Genomic DNA, 22,612 nt, shown 5'->3' with positions numbered 1-22,612 from the left:
AATTGGACAATTAGCTCCAATATGCTAATGGAACAACACTTATAAAAGTGTAAGACCCTGTGACCAGTCGTCGTTTTTGTGGCCACTTTGGCTTGTGGTGCCCAGTGTGGATCCATTGAGGCCTCTTAATAAATACCTATTTTATTCTTTAGCTGCGTCCAGTCTCTCTTCTAGGTCAGCCTTCACAAGGCATCAGATGGACGTGGAGCAGCTCCTGACCCTACGGATGGACCTGGAGCAGTTCCTGACCCCATGGAAGCTCATGGAGCAGTTCCTGACCCATGAATGGACCTGGAGTCCCGTCCACACACGGACACCAAGCTCTGCTGAGAGTTTATTGATCATTCCGGGGGAGTTCCAGGGGTTCGAGGTGGAGTCCTCCAGGGACGGCGATCTCCTCCTGCCACTGGAGGGGTCGGCACACAGGTGTCACCAGCGGGCCCGATCCTACAACCAGAGCCCAAACCGTGACCTGGAGGGGTTCTTGACCCCATGGATGGTCCTTGAGCAGTTCCTGACCCCATGGAAGGAGGACCTGGAGCAGTTCCTGACCCCACAGATGGACCAGCTCCAGGACCTGGAGCAGTTCCTGGCCCCATGGAGCCTCCCAAGAGCAGCTGGATGATGCTGCCCCAAAAGGTGGGGTCAGGGTGGTACTGGGGGAGACTGGGAGGCACTGGGGTGTACTGGGGCACACCGGGGTGATCCCAAGGATGGTGGCCATGCCAGGCGAGGGTCCAGGCCCCACAGAACTCAGGGTGCTCACCTCAGATCTCCTCGCTCGAGAGGCTCTCACTGTCCCCTGCGGAGAGACCCCAAGATGTCACCAGGGTGTCCCCAGTCCCAGTAAGGTGTCCCCAGACCCAGTAAGGTGTCCCCCCTCCCAGTAAGGTGTTCCCACTCCAGAAAGGTGTCCCCAGTCCCAGTAATGGATGGGGGTGTTTGGGTTAAGGGAGGCCCCAGAGATGGGGAAATGGGGATGGGGGACCCCAAGGAAGTGGGATGGGGGTGATGAAGGCCTGACATTGTGGGGGAGGAGGAGGAGGAGGAGAAGGAGGAAAAGGAAGGGGAAGATGAGGATGAAGAGGAGGAGGAGAATGACATGAGAATGAGGAAGTAGATGTGGATGAGAATGAGGAGGAGGAAGGAATTTCAAGGGGGGGGGACATGGGGCCTGAAACTTGGGGTGGATGGGGACAGGAGAAAATGGGATAGGGGACAAAATCCCAAAATCTGAGGGCTGTAGGAGGGGCTTTGGGAGTGGGGAGACAAGGAAGGGGATTTGGGTTGGGTTTGGGATTCGGGGTTGGGGTTGGGGTTGGGATTCGGGTTTGGGTTTGGGATTTGGGTTTGGGTTTGGGATTTGGGAAGGGGATTGGGGTTTGGGTTTTGCATTTGGGTTTGGGATTTAGGATTTGGGTTGGGATTGCGATTTGTGTTTAGTAAGGCATTTGGGGTTTGGGTTTGGGAAGAATATTTTCGTTTGGGTTTGGGGTTTGGATTTGGGTTTGGGATTTGGGGACATCCCACAGATGGGCAAGGCAAGAAAGAGGGCAGGGAATGGATGGGGAACAATGCACTGTGGGGGTTACTGGGGGACACTGGGATAACTGGGAATACAATGGGGCTCTCTGGCAACAACTGGGGGTCACTGGGATAACTGGGAATACAATGGAGGCCCTCTGGGAAGCAGTGGGATTTACTGGGGTGTACTGCGATTTACTGGGATGGGTGGGAATACAATGAGGGGGAATCCCTGGGAAACACTAGGATTTACTGGGGTATACTAGGGTGTACTGGGATTTATGGGGTGCAGTGGGATGGGTGGTAGCCCTCAGAGGGGAAGTCTGGCCCCACAATTCCCAATTCTCACCTCGCTCTTCCCAACTGTGGCTCCCCCCTGCAGAGAGATGGTGACACATCACTGGGGTGTCCCCGGCCCCAGTTAGGGATGGGCTGGACAAACTGGTTCCCAGTTCCTACAGTTCCCCCAAAAACTGGTTCCCAGTTCCCCCAAAACTCCAAAACTTATCACGAGGATGGAACAACCCACCTCGTCCATGGTGCCCTGGGGAAGGGGAGCAGAGGGACCTCAGGGTTTGACCTTATGGGGCAGAGGGGGTCCCCAAACCCCCCATCCCATGGCTGGAAAATCCCAGGAAGGAAAATCCCAGAGATTCCAACCCAAAGGAAAATCACTAAAAGGAAAATCCCCAGAGATGCTGACCCAAGGGAAAATCCCAGAGATCCCAACCCAAAGGAAAATCCCAGAAAGGAAAATCCCAAAGATTCTGACCCAAAGGAAAATCCGAGAGATCCCAACCCAAAAGATCTCCCGCTCACCATGGTGATGGAACCCTCCACCGGAGCCGAAGTCGTGGTGGCAAACCCAGCCCCGTCTCAGGTCCAGGGAACATCGTCTGCCAGGCCAAGCATCTGCCGGGCGGCACAGCAGGATGGAGAAGAGCAGGGCCACGCTGAGCACAGCCACCTTCATCTTCCTCTCGCTCTGGGCAGCGCTGCCTGAGGCTGCAGCAGGTGAGGAGCACCTTTATCCCTGCCGGGACTCCTCCCTGCACCCTCCCTGCCAGCCCCCAGGCCAAAGCCCGGCTTGGCACAGCCCCCAGCCCTGGCCACAAGCCCAGCCCTGGCACAGAGTCCATCCCACCCCACCTGTGGCACGGATCCAGCCCCCTTGCCCGGCATCCCTCCAGCTTCCTGCACGGGGCAGCTGCACCTGGAAGGGCCCAGGCACCTGGGGGGCCAAGGGGGGCAGGCAGGGAGCCAAAGGCACCTGGGGACCCTGTGGGGACAGCCCCCAGTCCAACACAATCCATCCTCCAACAGCCCCCAGTGCCAGATCCCCCATCTCCTGCTGCCCCTCCCCTCCCAGAGCTTTCCTCTGGGGACACCCCAGAGCTGAGCCTGGCCCCAAACACTGCGGGGCTGAGCAGAATTGTCCCTGTTCCCATTCCAGTCTCACGGGGAAACTGGGGCTGGACTGACCCCACTTCTTGGGACGCCAGCATCCTGGAATCAGGGGAATGGGGAGGGGGGAGGTCAGTGTGTGACTGTCCCATGGGGACACCTGGGTGACTGGCATCTCCAGGCTCTGGAGGCACTGGGGAGCACTGGGGAATGGTGGCCCTGGGACACCAGGGCCAGGCTTGGGGCAGTGCCGGGGTGGTCACGGTGCACAGCTCCAGCCCATTCTCAGCACTGCTGCCCCAAACTGCTGCAGGCCCCCGGGGGAAGATCCCCTGCCCAGCCCCAGTGTCCCACCCAGGACCACTGTGTCCTGCTGGCTCACCCCAATCCTGCTGGCTCACCCCAACCCTGCTCTGCTGATCTGTCCCACACATTGGATCCCAGCACAGCTGTGGCTCCAGACTGGGCTGGCACTGGGACACAGCTCCCACAGAGCCCCTGGTCCCAGGGATGGCCCTGCCCTGCCCTCAGCCCAGCACTGGCTCTGAGCAGGGGTCACCTTCCTGCCCGAGGGTCCCACACTCCTGTCCCAGCTCAGAGCCCCTGTCAGGGTGACCCCTGAGGGCTCAGAGCAGGGACAGTCCCTGGCAGGGCTTCCCGTGAGCTGCCAGTGCCTCCATTCTCCACTGACATTCCGTGACATTTCCAGGAGATGTTCCCTCCTCACGGGCCACTGACCACACAGAAGGGACCTGTTGTGGCCACCTGGCAGAACCCGTCGGGCACCTGCCCTGACCAGGCACACTGTGTTTGCTTCCAGAGCTGCTGCTGACCTGGAGGATTTTCCTGCCACCCCTTTGTGCTTTGGGCCTCCCTTGTTGGGGAACTGGGGAGCCTTGACCCAGGAGGGTCCAGGGGAGGTGGCCCACTCCAAGGGGGGAAATGTACAGTCCCTGGACATCCAAGTGGCTATTGGGGACCATCCCAGCTGTGCGTCCACAGGCTGGGCATGGCCAGCTTCCTGTTTGCGGATCAGCAGCTCCTGGGAATGGGGAAATGTCCCCACTTTGATGATGGATAGAGAGAGGCATCAGAGACATCACTGGGCCTGCAGGGGGACAAGGTTGAGGTGCCACCTGGGTGTCCTCCTTTCCCTCCCCGAGCGGAGCTGGCAGCATCTGGGGGAATCCCTCTTGTTCCCACAGCCCCTTCCAGGGGATTTTTCCCTCTCTTGGGTTCCAAATCCATTTGGGGCCTGGCCCTTCTCAGGGAGGTGTCCTGGGGTGATTGGTTGTGCTTGAGACAGTATTTTGTGTTTAGACTTAGATGGGTTTTTTTTAATCTATATTACAGTCTTACAAGCTGTGCGTTGCATAACATTTTACTAATAAGCAACAAAATGGCCTCATATCTATTTTTACAATGTCTTTTAAGGAAAAACTATCCAATTGACAAATGGTACTTAAATTATTTTTACTTTTAATAACTAATTATTTGTGTCTCATAATGTGGCCTTTTTAGTTTAATTACAAAATACTATCTAAATTCAGGAAGAAGAAGGACTAGCTTCTGTCTTAAATCTTTTATTTTGCTTTCTATATATTTCTATATTCTAAAACTTTAAACTCTAAGTTTTCTACTACATGATATTACACGCTTTTAATCAAACTACACACCTATAATCTTAATTCTGTAATTTAATTTTGGAAGCTTTCTCCATGGCCTCAGATCAAATGCAGTGCTCTTTTGGGGGTCAGAGTCTGTCAGCGCAGAAAGTCTAAAATCCTCAGCATCCAGAAATCCAACACCTGGGGAAATCCCTCTTGTTCCTGCAGCCTCTTCTCAGTGGGAGAAATCCAGGGGATTTCTCCCACTCTGGGGTTCCAAATCCATTTGGGGCATGGCCCTTCTCAGGGAGGTGTCCTGGGGGATCACAGAGGGAAAGGGGAGGAGGAAAGGGGGCTCTGTTCTTCCCGCTTTTAGGTCTCATGGACATCAGAGCCCCCTAATTCCCAGGAGCTGTGGGCTGGGGGAGAGGGGACTCAGAAGGGGGCTCCCTGTGTTGGACTGGTTTGGACAGGGAGAACCAGCTGGGGAACAGTCACTGGCCTGGCCTGCTGGCAGCACAGAATCCGGGAATCCTGGAATGTTTTGGGTGGGCAAAGGAAGGAACAAAAGAATAGAGTACATCCCATTCCACTCCTGCTGTGGGCAGGGACACCTTCCCGTATCTCAGGCTGCTCCAAGTCCCCATGTCCAGCCTGTCCTTGGACACCTCGAGGGACACAGGGGCGGCCACAGCTGCTCTGGCCACCTTGAGCACCAACTGACAGCTGGGATGGTCCCCAATAGCCACTTGGATGTCCAGGGACTGTACATTTCCCCCCTTGGAGTGGGCCACCTCCCCTGGACCCTCCTGGGTCAAGGCTCCCCAGTTCCCCAACAAGGGAGGCCCAAAGCACAAAGGGGTGGCAGGAAAATCCTCCAGGTCAGCAGCAGCTCTGGAAGCAAACACAGTGTGCCTGGTCAGGGCAGGTGCCCGATGGGTTCTGCCAGGTGGCCACAACAGGTCCCTTCTGTGTGGTCAGTGGCCCGTGAGGAGGGAACATCTCCTGGAAATGTCACGGAATGTCAGTGGAGAATGGAGGCACTGGCAGCTCACGGGAAGCCCTGCCAGGGACTGTCCCTGCTCTGAGCCCTCAGGGGTCACCCTGACAGGGGCTCTGAGCTGGGACAGGAGTGTGGGACCCTCGGGCAGGAAGGTGACCCCTGCTCAGAGCCAGTGCTGGGCTGAGGGCAGGGCAGGGCCATCCCTGGGACCAGGGGCTCTGTGGGAGCTGTGTCCCAGTGCCAGCCCAGTCTGGAGCCACAGCTGTGCTGGGATCCAATGTGTGGGACAGATCAGCAGAGCAGGGTTGGGGTGAGCCAGCAGGATTGGGGTGAGCCAGCAGGACACAGTGGTCCTGGGTGGGACACTGGGGCTGGGCAGGGGATCTTCCCCCGGGGGCCTGCAGCAGTTTGGGGCAGCAGTGCTGAGAATGGGCTGGAGCTGTGCACCGTGACCACCCCGGCACTGCCCCAAGCCTGGCCCTGGTGTCCCAGGGCCACCATTCCCCAGTGCTCCCCAGTGCCTCCAGAGCCTGGAGATGCCAGTCACCCAGGTGTCCCCATGGGACAGTCACACACTGACCTCCCCCCTCCCCATTCCCCTGATTCCAGGATGCTGGCGTCCCAAGAAGTGGGGTCAGTCCAGCCCCAGTTTCCCCGTGAGACTGGAATGGGAACAGGGACAATTCTGCTCAGCCCCGCAGTGTTTGGGGCCAGGCTCAGCTCTGGGGTGTCCCCAGAGGAAAGCTCTGGGAGGGGAGGGGCAGCAGGAGATGGGGGATCTGGCACTGGGGGCTGTTGGAGGATGGATTGTGTTGGACTAGGGGCTGTCCCCACAGGGTCCCCAGGTGCCTTTGGCTCCCTGCCTGCCCCCCTTGGCCCCCCAGGTGCCTGGGCCCTTCCAGGTGCAGCTGCCCCGTGCAGGAAGCTGGAGGGATGCCGGGCAAGGGGGCTGGATCCGTGCCACAGGTGGGGTGGGATGGACTCTGTGCCAGGGCTGGGCTTGTGGCCAGGGCTGGGGGCTGTGCCAAGCCGGGCTTTGGCCTGGGGGCTGGCAGGGAGGGTGCAGGGAGGAGTCCCGGCAGGGATAAAGGTGCTCCTCACCTGCTGCAGCCTCAGGCAGCGCTGCCCAGAGCGAGAGGAAGATGAAGGTGGCTGTGCTCAGCGTGGCCCTGCTCTTCTCCATCCTGCTGTGCCGCCCGGCAGATGCTTGGCCTGGCAGACGATGTTCCCTGGACCTGAGACGGGGCTGGGTTTGCCACCACGACTTCGGCTCCGGTGGAGGGTTCCATCACCATGGTGAGCGGGAGATCTTTTGGGTTGGGATCTCTCGGATTTTCCTTTGGGTCAGAATCTTTGGGATTTTCCTTTCTGGGATTTTCCTTTGGGTTGGGATCTCTGGGATTTTCCCTTGGGTCAGCATCTCTGGGGATTTTCCTTTTAGTGATTTTCCTTTGGGTTGGAATCTCTGGGATTTTCCTTCCTGGGATTTTCCAGCCATGGGATGGGGGGTTTGGGGACCCCCTCTGCCCCATAAGGTCAAACCCTGAGGTCCCTCTGCTCCCCTTCCCCAGGGCACCATGGACGAGGTGGGTTGTTCCATCCTCGTGATAAGTTTTGGAGTTTTGGGGGAACTGGGAACCAGTTTTTGGGGGAACTGTAGGAACTGGGAACCAGTTTGTCCAGCCCATCCCTAACTGGGGCCGGGGACACCCCAGTGATGTGTCACCATCTCTCTGCAGGGGGGAGCCACAGTTGGGAAGAGCGAGGTGAGAATTGGGAATTGTGGGGCCAGACTTCCCCTCTGAGGGCTACCACCCATCCCACTGCACCCCATAAATCCCAGTACACCCTAGTATACCCCAGTAAATCCTAGTGTTTCCCAGGGATTCCCCCTCATTGTATTCCCACCCATCCCAGTAAATCGCAGTACACCCCAGTAAATCCCACTGCTTCCCAGAGGGCCTCCATTGTATTCCCAGTTATCCCAGTGACCCCCAGTTGTTGCCAGAGAGCCCCATTGTATTCCCAGTTATCCCAGTGTCCCCCAGTAACCCCCACAGTGCATTGTTCCCCATCCATTCCCTGCCCTCTTTCTTGCCTTGCCCATCTGTGGGATGTCCCCAAATCCCAAACCCAAATCCAAACCCCAAACCCAAACGAAAATATTCTTCCCAAACCCAAACCCCAAATGCCTTACTAAACACAAATCGCAATCCCAACCCAAATCCTAAATCCCAAACCCAAATGCAAAACCCAAACCCCAATCCCCTTCCCAAATCCCAAACCCAAACCCAAATCCCAAACCCAAACCCGAATCCCAACCCCAACCCCAACCCCGAATCCCAAACCCAACCCAAATCCCCTTCCTTGTCTCCCCACTCCCAAAGCCCCTCCTACAGCCCTCAGATTTTGGGATTTTGTCCCCTATCCCATTTTCTCCTGTCCCCATCCACCCCAAGTTTCAGGCCCCATGTCCCCCCCCCTTGAAATTCCTTCCTCCTCCTCATTCTCATCCACATCTACTTCCTCATTCTCATGTCATTCTCCTCCTCCTCTTCATCCTCATCTTCCCCTTCCTTTTCCTCCTTCTCCTCCTCCTCCTCCTCCCCCACAATGTCAGGCCTTCATCACCCCCATCCCACTTCCTTGGGGTCCCCCATCCCCATTTCCCCATCTCTGGGGGCCTCCCTTAACCCAAACACCCCCATCCATTACTGGGACTGGGGACACCTTTCTGGAGTGGGAACACCTTACTGGGAGGGGGGACACCTTACTGGGTCTGGGGACACCTTACTGGGACTGGGGACACCCTGGTGACATCTTGGGGTCTCTCCGCAGGGGACAGTGAGAGCCTCTCGAGCGAGGAGATCTGAGGTGAGCACCCTGAGTTCTGTGGGGCCTGGACCCTCGCCTGGCATGGCCACCATCCTTGGGATCACCCCGGTGTGCCCCAGTACACCCCAGTGCCTCCCAGTCTCCCCCAGTACCACCCTGACCCCACCTTTTGGGGCAGCATCATCCAGCTGCTCTTGGGAGGCTCCATGGGGCCAGGAACTGCTCCAGGTCCTGGAGCTGGTCCATCTGTGGGGTCAGGAACTGCTCCAGGTCCTCCTTCCATGGGGTCAGGAACTGCTCAAGGACCATCCATGGGGTCAAGAACCCCTCCAGGTCACGGTTTGGGCTCTGGTTGTAGGATCGGGCCCGCTGGTGACACCTGTGTGCCGACCCCTCCAGTGGCAGGAGGAGATCGCCGTCCCTGGAGGACTCCACCTCGAACCCCTGGGAACTCCCCCGGAATGATCAATAAACTCTCAGCAGAGCTTGGTGTCCGTGTGTGGACGGGACTCCAGGTCCATTCATGGGGTCAGGAACTGCTCCATGAGCTTCCATGGGGTCAGGAACTGCTCCAGGTCCATCCGTAGGGTCAGGAGCTGCTCCACGTCCATCTGATGCCTTGTGAAGGCTGACCTAGAAGAGAGACTGGACGCAGCTAAAGAATAAAATAGGTATTTATTAAGAGGCCTCAATGGATCCACACTGGGCACCACAAGCCAAAGTGGCCACAAAAACGGACGACTGGTCACAGGGTCTTACACTTTTATAAGTGTTGTTCCATTAGCATATTAGAGCTAATTGTCCAATTACAGCTTTAGGCCATGAAGGCCCATCCTTCTTGTTTTCTCTCTTCGGTCCACCGTTGTTTATGCTCTTGGGCCTGAGATCTGGATTATAATAAAGCCTCTATTCTGGCCTTATTATTGAGCAGTGCAAGATGGCCCGGGAGCCCTGTCCTCAGGGAGAGAGGATGCCCGAAAGCTAGGCTAGCTCGTGGCCCTTGCCGCAGGCTACCCCCTTAGCAAGTTTGGTGATTGCCAGCTCTATAGTGGTATCAGTTCTCTTAGGATATCAGCTCTTAGCTTGCTAGGTAGGAAGCCTTTGGCTTGAGGCTGCAGCAGACGGTTGAGAGAGGAGAAGGAGCGCCCTGGTGTTCCACAGCGACGGTTTATTGAAGGGAGGCTGTGAAGGTTCCAGGAGCAGCTCTTCTTCTCCCAAATGGGCTAAAGTTGGCCCCCTTTTATAGGGTTAAGGGGGATCCAAACTTGACCAATAGTAAGGGTTAGGTAAGATGGCCTATAGGGTTACAGAGATAAGCTTTGGGGCGGGGCTCAGAGAGACAGGAACTTATTTTGCTGTCTCATCATGACTCAGCAGTTCCTACTGTTCAATTCTCCATGGAGCCTTACTGAGCTCATGGGGTTTGCTACACTGGATCATTTGTCCTTGGTCCCCAGCTAGAGAAGGAATTGTTTTGTCTCCCTATTCTGTGAAGAGAGCTTAGTACCCCCTAATATGAAGCCTAGACTTAAACACTAAAGCAGAACAGAATCTGAAAAATATAAAAGCTAAAACCTGAGGCATCATTTCCCCCCATTAGAGGCTCAACAAGGCCTTTACCTTGTGCAGTCTCTACTCAAAATATTTACTAATGATAGGTATTTAATAACAGATGAGTATCTAACAATAATAAACAACTATCAATACAAACATCTAATAATAAACAGATACATATCTAACAGTAAATGTCTCACAACAGTTATGTCTTGCACAGTCAGTTATCCTGCAAAGAAGAATAATGATTATTTTGAACAGTTCTTTGGGCATAGAAGAGGAATAATTTAAACCAGGTTTTCATCTGCATTAGTCTCGGTCTTTACAGTTGTTTCAGGAGCAGAAGCTTTCTTAACTCTGGAGTAGTGAATGGTAGTAGCTGGTCCTTTGCCAGCGACTTTGACTGCAGTGAGGGTGGTCAGCAGACCTTGGAATGGTCCTCTCCACCTGGCTTGTAGAGGATCACTGTCCCACCACTTAACATAGACCCAGCCCCCAGGTTGGAAGGGATGTGCAGGTGTGTCCAGTCCCATGGGTCTGGATAGCACGATGTAATTCTGGAGCTTCTGCAAAGTGGAACCTAAAGCCATTAGATATTTCTGCAAATCAAGTTTTGCCTTCATGTGAATTTCACCTGGAATATGTGGAATCTGGTATGGCCTGCCGCACAGTATTTCATAGGGACTGATGTTATCCCTTCGCCTTGGTTGAATGCAAATTCTTAGTAAAGCTATAGGCAAGGCCTGAACCCATCTCAGGGATGTTTCCTGACAAATTTTGCTAATTTTTGTTTTGAGAGTCCCATTCATACGTTCAACTTTACCACTCTCTTGGGGTCTATAAGGTGTATGCAGATCCCAAGAAATTCCCAAAATCCAGCTAACTTCCTTAACCACTGCTGTAACAAAGTGAGGTCCCCTCCCTGATAACATTCCCAAGGGAACTCTGAACCTCAGAATGATTGAGCAAAACTTTCACCACTTCCTTGGCTGCCTTAGTGTGACAGGGGTAAGCCTCTGGCCATCCACTGAAGGTGTCAGCTAATACCAGTATGGACCGGTATCCCTCCTTGCATGGTAACTCTGCAAAATCTATCTGCCAGTAATCTCCAGGAAGATCCCCTGCTTTTGAACACAACTCTTTTCCTCATGTCAGAGTTGTTCTTACAACAGATTTCATATTTGCTCACTCCTGATTGTGCAATGTCAGTCATTCCCTTTCCTATTAATACCTTTTTTAGGTGTTTTCGAAGATTTTCAACCCCAAAATGTGTGTTTTGGCTAGCTCCTCTTGGCTAGCTCCTTTGGCTAGCTCCTCTTGGCTAGCTCCTGAAGGATCAGGAGTGGGACTACAACCTGATTTGCTGGTGTGACAGCCCATCCACTCTCTGTGATCTCAGCTTTAGGGAACTTAACTAGTTTGTGGTTTCCTTGGTCATATTTTGGGGTGAAAATTCTAACAATTCAACCTCTTTTTGTGGAATTACTGCAAGAATCTGTTTTTCTGCAATCCCTCTTGCTGCTTTATCAGCAAAGCGATTTCCCAGTTCTGGAGTGGTTTTCCCTTTTTGGTGACCTTTACCATTTTGGTGACCTTTATACCATTTGGTGACCATGATAGCTACTTCGGTTTCTTAATGGCCTCTAAGAGGGTGAGTATTTGTTCAGCATGTTTGATTTGATTACCTTGACCATTCAGGAATCCTCTTTCGTTGCAGATGGCTCCATGGGCACGGACACACTAAAGCATATTTAGAGTCAGTCCATACATTTACCTTCTTTTCTTCGCTCAGACCTAGTGCTCTTGTCAGTGCAATCAGTTCAGCTTTCTGTGATGATACATCTGCTGGCAGGGCCTTTGCCTTGATGCCCTTGCGCTGTGTAGTCACTTCATAGCCTGTCATCCGTTTGCCATTTTTCATGAAGCTGCTCCCATCTGTAAAAAGTTCCCAATCTGGATTCTTCAGGGGCACATCTTTTAGGTCTGATTGGCTGGAATAGACTTCTTCGATAGTCTGTAAACAATCATGTTCAGGCTTACGATCAATTAAGGTGGAGGACAGAAACATGGCAGGGTTAACAACAGAAGTGGTTTTCAAGGCAGCATCATCCTGCTCTAATAACAGTGATTGGTATTTAAGCATCTGGTTACCAGATAACCAATGCCCCCCCTTTTGTTCAAGTACAACTGTTACTGCATGGGGTACATACACTACAATGTGTCACCCCAGGGTGAGTTTTCAGGCTTCCTGGATCACGATGATAGTGGCTGCCACAGCCTTCAGGTACCCTGGCCAGCCTTGGGCTACATTGTCTAGCTGTTTAGAAAAGTAGCCACAGCCTTCTGTTGGTTACCGAGGCACCGTGCTAGTACCCCCAACGTCCTATTCAGTCTCTCATATGTAAAAAGTTCAACAGGTTTAGTTAAGTCTGGCAGTCCCAATGCCGGAGCCGACATCAGAGAGTGTTTCAGCTGTTTAAAAGCTGCTCTGGTGTTTTCAGTCCATATGATAATTTCTCTCTTAGCTGTTTTTAATGCTCCATGTAGGGGTTTTACCAGCAGTCCATAATTTGCTATCCATAATCGACACCACCCTACCATTCCCAGGAAAGCTTGCATCTCTCTCATGGTATGGGGCTCTGAGAGTCAACAGATGGCTTCTTTCCATTCTTTGCTGAGCTGTTGGTGTCCATGGAAGATCTCAAGCCCCAAGTAAACTACTGCTTCCTTAGCAATCTGTGCTTTGTCTTTAGAAACTCACTACCCACCCAGTCCTAAGAGGTTTAATAAACTTACGGTAAGTTGTACACAGTTGTCTCTGGTTCTGGCTGCAATCAGGATGTCATCCATGTACTTAAGAACAACTCCTTCTGGTTCCTGTCTTCTCCAGTCTTCTAATTCCTTTGCTAGTTGGTTTCTAAATATTGTGAGGCTGGTTTTGAACTCTCGTGGTAAAACTGCCCACGTAAGTTGACTTTTTCTCCCTGTCTTGGGATTTTCCCACTCAAAAGCAAAAACCTCTTGGCTGTCTTCGTGCACTGGAATGCAGAAAAAGGAATCCTTCAGGTCTACAACACTAAACCACCCTAATTCATCTGTCAATGTGGTCAAAAGGGTGTAGGGATTGGCTACTACTGGCTGTATGTCTTCTGTAATTTTGTTAATTGCTCTTAAATCTTGTACTAATCGATAATTCCAAACATCTGCCTTTTTAACAGCTAATATGAGGGTGTTGTTGAACTTGGACTCATATTGTACTAATAAACCATCTTGTAGGAATTCTTCAATTACAGATACCAGTTCCTTATGGTTCTGTACTTTCAAAGAGTAATTTTTTTTGCCTTACTGGTATAGTTCCTGGTTTGAGCGTAATACTCACTGGTTCTGCTCATTTGGATCTTCCTAGGATATCACTGGCCCACATTATTGGATTTACCGCATTTTCAACTTCAGCAGGGATTTCACTGCATTTTTCCTGTATAAAAAGTGCAGCAACTTGGACAAATGTAGATTCAGGAATTACAACTTGTACACCCTTCCCTTTTTAAAATTTAATTTCTGCTTCCAATTTTTTTAGCAAGTCCCTTTCCAGCAATGGTTTAGAGGAGTTAGGCATATAGAGGAATTGATGGGTAACCCAATGCTTCCCCAGTTTAAATTTTAAAGGTTGGAAAAAAGGCCGTGTTTCGCTCACCCTGGTTGCCCCAACAATATGTACAGTATTGTGACCCAGTTTCCCTTCTAAGGTATTTAACACAGAATATGCTCCTCCAGTGTCTACAGAAACTCAATTGTCGCAGTGAGGGAAACTTGGACGCTCAATATGAGTGTTTAGCAAGCTTCGTTTATTGAAGAGAGCATCAGACTTTTATGCACAACAAGTAATAAGCTCATACATATTCTGCAAGCTAAGCAATCTATTGGCTATACTACAATATCAGCTCTTCCTCATACCTTAGGGATTACATCTTTCTTTTCTCATGTCTCTCTCACTGCTTGTTATTGTACCACAGCCATGCTCAAGGACACAGTGTTTTGCAGGTGCAGGGACCCAGATTAGCTGCATCCTCCGATTCTTGGTCCAGAACGTGGCCCCTGTCACATAGCCATTCCTCCACACTCAATGTCATCTTTCCCCAATTTAGCTATAACCGAGGGCTCTCCTGGGGGGCTAGCCCTCAGACCCCATCACTCAGAGCCTGAGCTGCTTGAGGTTTGTACAACTGGCAGTTGGGGGATTGATGATTTTTCTTTCAACACTGGAGAGTCCTTTTTCCAATGCCCCCATTTCTTACAGTACGCACATTTGTTCTTCTCCGTAGGGGAAGCTTTCTTTGATGATTTTCCTGAGTTGCCTTCTTACTAGGTTGGGATTTAACTCTTTCAGTTGGACCCCTATCTCAAAACACCTTCCAGGCAACCTCTAGCAGTTTATCCATATCTCAAACTCCCTCTTTTACAGCTTTCTTCTTATATCATTTGAAGCCTGACCCATAAACGACAAAACCAGATGTGCTTTACCACCAGCTGAATTCAGGATCTAGATCAGTATATTTGATGGCAGGTTTTCTTAACCTGTTTAAAAAAATCAGTGGGTGATTCATCATAATTTTGCCTTGCTTCATAAAGCTTTGATGAATTTATAGTTTTAGGGACACCATGTTCCAACCCATATACCACAAGGCTTTGGTATTGTTTTAACCTTGCCATATGTTCTGGTATATTTGGATCCCACCCAGGATTCTCAAGGGGGAATATCTGAGTGACAGTGCCTTGAAGCAGTCCACTGGCTATGCTCCCCTCCACAGGTCTTGTGATGGCTTTATTGACCATTCGTCTCTCGGTGGGATCAAGTAATGTGTCTAACATAGAGTTCAGATCAGCCTAGTCAGGATTTTGTGAGTTAATAGTCCATTCTACTAATTTTGCCACTTTATCTGGGTCCTCTTTATATTTCCCACAGTAGTTTTCAACTGCTCTAACTCTATAAGGGAGTATGGGAGTATTCACATATATCAGCCCCTGATTGCCAACAGCTTGTCATAATGGGGCTTGCAAAGTTGGTTTTTTTTCCTTTTTCATCTAGTACGGTGGGCAATTGGGCTGCATTCTCTGATGGCTTCTCTTGCTATTTTTCCCCTCCTTCACCTGTTTAAGGCAGCAATGATCTCATCCATTTCATCATCCTTTTCTTCATCTTCAAAGCCATTTGAGCAAGAGCTGTCTGACTCTGTTGCAACCAGTGGTCTAGCTTGGCTGGTCCCAGTCCTAGAAAGCATCACACAGGACCTACTCTGACGCAGCTCCCAGGCTGTGTGTCTGCCATCTTCGATGATGTCATCTCCTGAGGCAGCTCCCTGGCCTTTGGGGTCACTGGAGTAACTCAGAGGACTGAGAACAGAGGAAGCACCACTCCCTCTATGGGAGGTTCCCTCTCCGCCCTCCTTGTAAAAGGCCCTGGCCCCTGGCTCTCCTCTTAGGGTGGTGAAGGAGGCAGTGGTGGTGTCCACTGCTGCCAAGGCCTGTGTCTTGGTTTGAAAAGACAGGTGTCTGCCAAGGAAGGCAGGAGCCTCCCCTGAAATGGAAAATGTAAACCCCCTACCTCCAAATTGTTACGATTTTGAAATTAAGGGGCTCTCAGGCAAAGATGTGGGAGTAGGAATAACTGTTCTTTATTAGAAAAAATAAAAATATATAAAAAAATGCAGTAATACAAAACAACACTGATAGAGTCAGAATACAACCTGACACCCTGTGGATCAGAGTGTTGGCAGCAGTACCATTAAATGGTGGCTGCAGTCCTCCTGCAGTGACAGGTGTGGTTCTGTTGAAGCAGCAATCCTGTAGAAGGGTGTAGTTTTCCTCTCATGGTCCACTGGTGGTGTTGATGGACCTGGTTTTCCTGCAGGAATCCAGTGGAGAAGACTGCTGCTCCTCTGGGAATCCAGTGAAGAAGGCTGCCCTGGTGTCCTAAAATCTCAGATTATATCCAGGAAGGAATGCTTGGCTCCTCCCCCTGAGCGGAGCATTTCCCAATGGGATGATGTAATTTTTATCAGTCCTGCAGTGAGAGTCAATGGCCCATTTACAGGAGATATTTCCCAGAGGGAGGATGGGTTTGTGGAAGAGATAAAGAAACATGCCCAATTAACAGAAGATAATTGTCACACCTCTAACAGATGGCAAATAGAATAGACACTTATCTTGCAATCCAGGACATTATCCACCCCTTATTCTATTTCCACCTGCATCACAATGAAACCTTACACGCAGTTCTCACTTAGGACTGGGTTTCCCTGTGGTACACAACAGGCATCTTTCTGCATTACCCACCAAGTGTAACCAGGTCCTTGAGCAAAAACAGTCCCATGGATGGGTTTGCCTTTGCCAGAGGTGGGACTAATCCAAACAGTCTTTCCTAAAATACCTTTCATGTGTACAACAGGTACTTTATCCCCATCCACTCTGTGCAGGGGTTCAGACTGGGCAGGACCAGCTCGATTGATGGACCCTCTGGTGTTGACCATCCAGGTGGCTTTTGCTAAGTTCATTTCCCAATTTCTGAAGGCGTCCTTGCCAAGTGCCTTCAGGGTAGTCTTAAGTAGTCTGTTACACTGTTCAACATTCCTGGCAGCTGGTGCATGAGAGGGGATATGGTATATCCATTCAATACCATGTTCTCTGGCCCAGGTGTTTATAAGGCCATTCTTGAAATGGGTCCCGTTGTCCAACTCAGTTCTCTCAGGGGTGCCATGTCTCCACAGGATTTGTTTTTCCAGGCCCAGGATGGTGTTCTGGGCAGTGGCGTGAGGCACGGGGTAGGTCTCCAGCCATCCAATGGCGGCTTCCACCATGGTCAGCATGTAGCACTTGCCTTGTCATGTCTGGGGCAGTGTGATGGAGTCAATCTGCCAGGCCTCCCCATACTTTGGACCATTGCCCACCATACCACAGGGGCTTCCACCTGCTTGGCCTGTTTGATGGCAGTACACGTCTCACAGTCATGGATAACCTGGGAAATACTCTCCATGGTTAGATCCACCCCTCGGTCTCATGCTTGCTTATAGGTGGCATCACTACCCTGATGGCCTGAGGCATCATGGGCCCATCGAGCTAGGAACAACTCCCACTTATGTTGCCAATCTAAGTCTGTCTTTGACACCTCTATCTTTGCAGCCTTACCTATCTGTTCATTGTTTTGGTGTTCCTCATTAGCCCAGTTCTTGAGAACATGGACATCTACATCACAGACTTTCACAGGTAGCTTCTCCACCCAAGTAGCAATGTCTTTCCACTCATCAGCTGCCCAGATTGGCCCCTGGTTGCCTTCTGATGAAATCTTCTCTTCAATTCTTTTAGTATAGTTTTAATATATCATTTTCTTTTAAGAAAATATATATCATAAATAATAAATCAGCCTTCTGAAACATGCAGTCAAGATTCTCGTCTCTTCCTTCGTCCTGGGAACCCTGCAAACACCACCGCACTTTGGGCCTGAGGGCCAATGGGCAGAGGGAACAAGGGTGGTGCAAAGGCGGGACAAAAGGGCAACAACCAACTGGGATTCAGGGGAGGAGCTGCAGGGAATGGGAACCAATAGGAAAGTGGGAGTGGGGAACATTCTAGAACTGGGGAGGAGATCAAGGATGATGTAACTTGGGTCATCAACATGTAAGGGATATGATGCCACTAGGACACACACCAGGGGACAATGTCACCACACCTGTGGGGACGCTGCCACCAGGATGCCTCCAGTGACACCCAGCATGGGCCCACATGGCCCCTGTGGGTGACACTGACCCTTGCCCTGTCCCCAGGGGCGGTTGGGATCCCCTGAGCGTGGTGGCCCTGGGACACCCTGGTGGCTGTCACTCTCTCCTGGGCCACTTGTCACCAGCTGAACAAGTCCCCATCCTGCCCTGGTGGGTGGTGACATTTGGCTGGGACACCACAATGGTGGCAGGGGGGACATGGTGGCAGCAACTGCATCAGGCAGCGCTATGGCTGAGATGAAGGTGCTGGTGGCACTGTGGTGGCACAGGTGGTGGCCTTGATGCTGTCCCAGTTCATGTCCCCATCCATGTTCATGTCCTCCCATGTCACCATCCATGGCTGTGTCCCCCCATGTCCCTGTCCATGGCCACTTCCAACTCAGGTCCCCACCCAGGGTTGTGTCCCCATGTGTGCCCAACCAAGCCTTAGTTCAATGTCTGTATTTTTACCCCAATTTCAGGGCTTTCAAAGGTATGAACAGAAACCTTTGTGTTTGAAGGCAAAATCAAAAGGATTTATGTGTCCCTGCCAGAAGAGCATCCAACGTGCTTGGGTGGGTGGGAAGAACCTTTTTTGGAGGGGTTTCCACCCCACTGTCTCCAAAATCATGGGTTTTGCCCCAGTCTGACCTGACTTGGTTGTGGAAGATGCCTGTGGGGCAGAGAGAATTAAAATGATGGATTTGTATTGGAGAAGACCTCCAAGGCCATCCAGTGTTACTTGATGCCACCAGGAAGACGCAAGAAGTGAGATTTTTCTGGGGTCAGAAGTCGACAAATATGCTCGATGTTCTATAGGACATGAAACAACATAAGTGCACATACCACTGTTCTCAAGGTGAAAAAAGGGAAGTTTATTTTCTGACTCCAACATGTATAGTTTTCCAAAAATGACAGTGGATTGGAGGGTGACAGTGCCACCTCTCCAATGGCAAACCAACAGTCCATCAAATTTCTTCTCCTCCATAAAAGAATGCAAAACAATAAGTTATTTACAGGAAGTGTGTGAGAAAGTTTGCTACAAGAATGTAAACATCAGAAGGCTTAGAAAAATCTTCAAAAGTCAGGGCAACAGCTCTCCACAATGGATTTCTGATGTTGGTCTGTGGATGTGTCCAGGTGCTCATAGGGAGCCAGGAGCCAGCTAGGTGTCTTCCTAACACAAATCAGCAGCACCACGGATCACCAGGGCTCTGCCCAACGGGGTCACTGGGGATCATCCAGTGCTGATCCTCCAATGAGGGATGGAGCTGTGGAGCTGGAGCAGCACACAAAGCTCTTCCCGCCCTGGGAGCACTCCCACAGCTTCCCTCAGTGCTGACTGTGTTTGTGCTGGGTCAAGGCTGACCTCTAGGAAAAGCTCTTCCCACACCAGGCACACTCATAGGGCCTCTCCCCGCTGTGGATGCGCTGGTGGGCATTTAGGTGGGAGCTCGTCCTGAAGCTCTTCCCACACTCGTAGGGCCGTTCCCCCCTGTGGCTCCTCTGGTAGGCAGACACTTCATAGCTGGTCTTGAAGCTCTTCCCACACTGGGGACACTCGTAGGGCCTCTCTCCAGTGTGGATGTGCTGGCGCCTGATGAGGGTGGAGTTCTCCCTGAAGCCCTTCTTGCAGTCGGGGCAGCGGAAGGGCCTCTCCTCTGTGTGAGTGCGCTGGTGATGGAGGAGATTGGAGGTGGTCTTAAACCTCTTCCTGCATTTATCACACTCGTAGGGCCTCTCCCCAGTGTGAATCTTGTGGTGGTGGATCAGGCTGGAGTTGTAGGCGAAGCTCTTCCCACATTCCCCACACTCGTAGGGTTGTTCCTTCGTATGGCTGCTCTGGTGGTTGGACCTCAAACTGAAGGTCTTCCCACACCTGGGACACTCGTAGGGCCTCTCCCTGGAGTGGATGAGCCTGAGGAGGCTGCACTTGTCCCTGAAGCCCTTTCTGCAGTCGGGGCAGTGGAAGGGCCTCTCCTCTGTGTGAGTGCGCTGGTGATGGAGGAGATTGGAGCTGATCTGAAACCTCTTGCTGCATTTATCACACTCGTAGGGCCGTTCCCCGTGTGGCTCCTCTGGTGGAAAATCAGGCTGGATCTGGCTCTGAAGCTCTTCCCACACTCAGGACATTGGTAGGGCCTCTCCCGGTGTGGACGCACTGGTGGCAGATCAGGTTGGAATTGTGGCTGAAGCTCTTCCCACACTGCCCACACTCATAGGGCCTCTCCCTGGTGTGGATTCCCATGTGGGAGTTCAGGCAGGAGCTCCACCTGAAGGTCTTCCCACACTGCCCACACTCGTAGGGCCATTCCTCTGAGTGGATTCTCCAATGGTTGATCAGGGATGATCTCCACCTGAAGCTCTTCCCACATTCCGAGCACTTGTGTGGCTTCTCCCCATCCTGAAGCTGCTCAGGTGCCGTAATCTGCAGTTCTCTGGGCTTTGTATAGGTCCAATCTGGCTAGCTGGAACCCAAGCCCACACAGACCTGCATGGACTGAAGATTAAAGACAAGAAGCGCTCTTCCACCACATGGGGACAAGTATCCTGTTTATTGGCTTGTGATGGGACACTGCTGGCCGCAGCGACCACCCAGGTGGCAAAAGAGGCCAAATCTTTACCTGCAGTGGGGTTTTATCCCCCAGGAGAAAGGGGGCGGGGAAAGAGGACCGTGGCCAATGGGATGCCACTGGGGAGGAGCGAGGGGAGGGGTATCCATGGGGCAGACCACCAGGTGTGTAGAAAGGAGTGCATGGGGAGAAACCATGTGATGAGGAAGGGGGAATAATCTACATGACAGACTACACTCAGTACAAAATTCCCGTTACCCAGTGCAGAACAACTACTAAATAAACTATTTAGTGCAATACAACACTCAGGGACCCCCAACTTCCAGCTGTGGTCACCTTCCCAACCCAAGGTGGGTCTTTCCTCCTAGGATCCCCATGATCTGCGTTTGCATCCCCTCCTTGTGCAGGATCTTCGGGACTTTTCCTCCCCGTTGGATTCCTGTGCCCTGGAGCTGCTCAAAACAGCCTCTGCCACGAGGTTCTGCTGTGGGGATTTGTCCTCCCTGCTCTCCATCCTCAGCTCCTTCCCTGGGGGAGGAAGGACAAGGAGAGGATGGGATTTTCCTCCATGCCACAGGGAAGGGGAAGGAGATCTCCCCAGTGCATCCCTGGCTGGACAGCATCAGCAGTGGGGCTGTCCTGCAGCCGGGGGCCGTGCTGGGCTGGGAGATGGAGCAGGAGAGAGGGGGAAAAGGGCACTGACTTCCTCCTCACCTGTCTAGGTGTTCTGGGACATCTTTTTCCTCCTCGCAGCCTCTTCCTCCACCTGGCCAATGTCGGGTCCGGCTGTCTGTCTCTGCCCCGACACGGGTAGAGTGGTTCTTGGGTGGCACGCGATGCAAAGGACGAGTCTGGACTCTTCAGCTTTTCGGTCTTCAGGTTGTTTATTATTTCTTATCTACAAAATTTTTCTGTCTGCCCAACAGAGGTCTGATCTGCAAGCAGTCACAGGCACTCTCTGACCACCCACGGGGCGGTCATGTCTTTTTATACTAAAATCTACGTACACAATATTTACCTTTATTTCCCAATGCTTTTCACCCATGTTAGCAAGTGCACCTTCACCATAAACCAATCCCCAAGTGCCAACATCATCACAGGAGATGGAGGACAAGAAGAAGAAAGAAGAAGGACGAGACACGCCCTGATCCCTCCATCTTGTCTCCATAACCCCCCTGTACCAAAAACCTTAAAGTCTATATCTCACCCTCTAAATGTGTCTCTTTTACACCTTTTACTCTAAAGTGATTCTCTTGTCCTCAAACTCTTGTTACTTCTGTGGATGGATCAAAATCAAACCACCAAACACTCTTGGCAACATTCCAGGATTTTCGAGACCCCCAAGGGTTCTCCTGGCATCTCTGGACATCGGGAACGATGTGCTGAGATCCCACAGGCCAAGGTTTGGGAATGGGAAATCCTGTTTTGGGAGGGCAAAACAAGGGCTGAGCGTGTTGGGTTTGATGATCCCAGTGCCCAAGTGCAGCTGGAGAAGTCAGCGCCCCTTTCAGCCTCGGGGAGCCCGGACCCCGCTAATCCCCAGCCTCCCCCACCCCTCCAGGCTGCCGGAGGTCCCTCTGCACCGGGATCGCCCCACTCCAGGGCTCTCCCCACTCCGGGGCTCCCGCGTTCCCCCCGGCTCTCCCGGGGATCCCCAAAGCCGGGATCGCCCCCTCCCTGCCGGTACCGGGCCAGCGCCCCGTGGGACCCCCCAAGATCCCTGCAGGGCCATTTCCGGGTCGGCTTTGGGCTCCTGCAAGATCCAAACATCCCCGCCCCGACAAAAATCCCTGTGGAGACCCCCCCGCCATGGATTTGGGGCGACTCCCCCTCCCCGCTCACCTGCGGCTTCCGGAGGGGGCGGAACCGGGGCAGCCGCGGCCCGAGCGGGGGAACCGCGTGGGGTTGGTGCTGTGGCTCCTCCTCCCGCTGCTCCTCTTCCTCCTCCTCTGGCCCTCCTCTTCTTCCCGCTCCTCTCTCTCTCTTTCCCTTTCCTTTTCCTCCTCCTCTGTCCCTCCTCTCCCTCCCGCTCCTCCTCCGCTCCCAGCCCGGCCCGGGCAGTGCCGGCACCCAAAAGCAGCCGCGCTCTGCCCTGGGGGGGGTTCCAAAGCGGCCCCGCCACGCCCGGCACTGGGAGCGATACTGGGAACACTGGGAACGATGGTGAGAGCAGCGGGCGGGAACTGGGAGCGCTCTCCCTGCCGGTCCCGCTCTTACTGGGAGCAAACAGCGCCCGGACGCGGTGCAGCCGGCGGGGGCGGGGCCGAAGGCAAGGGCGTGGTTATGCAAATCATGGAGCGATCGCGCGCTGGGATTGGTGGGCGGGAGAAGGGCGGGGTTTGCACGGTCACGTGAGGGCCG

At 52.5% G+C, this 22,612-nt stretch overlaps 2 long non-coding RNA genes and 1 pseudogene across 2 annotated transcripts; 1 reads left to right on the top strand and 2 right to left on the bottom strand.

Annotated features, from left to right (window-relative positions):
* The first annotated feature begins 367 nt into the window (after nucleotides 1-367).
* On the top strand, nucleotides 368-4,418 carry LOC139604417 (uncharacterized). The gene is made up of 2 exons (XR_011683978.1): nucleotides 368-2,538; nucleotides 3,638-4,418. It is a non-coding gene; the product is annotated as an uncharacterized lncRNA (long non-coding RNA).
* Nucleotides 4,419-4,575: 157 nt separating this feature from the next.
* On the bottom strand, nucleotides 4,576-13,647 carry LOC139604414 (uncharacterized). The gene is made up of 4 exons (XR_011683975.1): nucleotides 13,307-13,647; nucleotides 12,724-12,965; nucleotides 6,640-11,941; nucleotides 4,576-5,540 (listed from the first exon to the last, which is right to left on the bottom strand). It is a non-coding gene; the product is annotated as an uncharacterized lncRNA (long non-coding RNA).
* Nucleotides 13,648-15,575: 1,928 nt separating this feature from the next.
* LOC139604408 (zinc finger protein 418-like) lies at nucleotides 15,576-22,515 on the bottom strand (annotated as a pseudogene).
* Nucleotides 22,516-22,612: the final 97 nt, after the last annotated feature.

Source organism: Agelaius tricolor, unplaced genomic scaffold (assembly GCF_023055355.1).
Source record: "Agelaius tricolor isolate 1412-34295 unplaced genomic scaffold, bAgeTri1.0.p SCAF_50, whole genome shotgun sequence".
Taxonomy (NCBI): domain Eukaryota; kingdom Metazoa; phylum Chordata; class Aves; order Passeriformes; family Icteridae; genus Agelaius; species Agelaius tricolor.
Note: the sequence above shows the minus strand (reverse complement) of the source record. Positions and strands in the feature narration are given on the sequence as shown.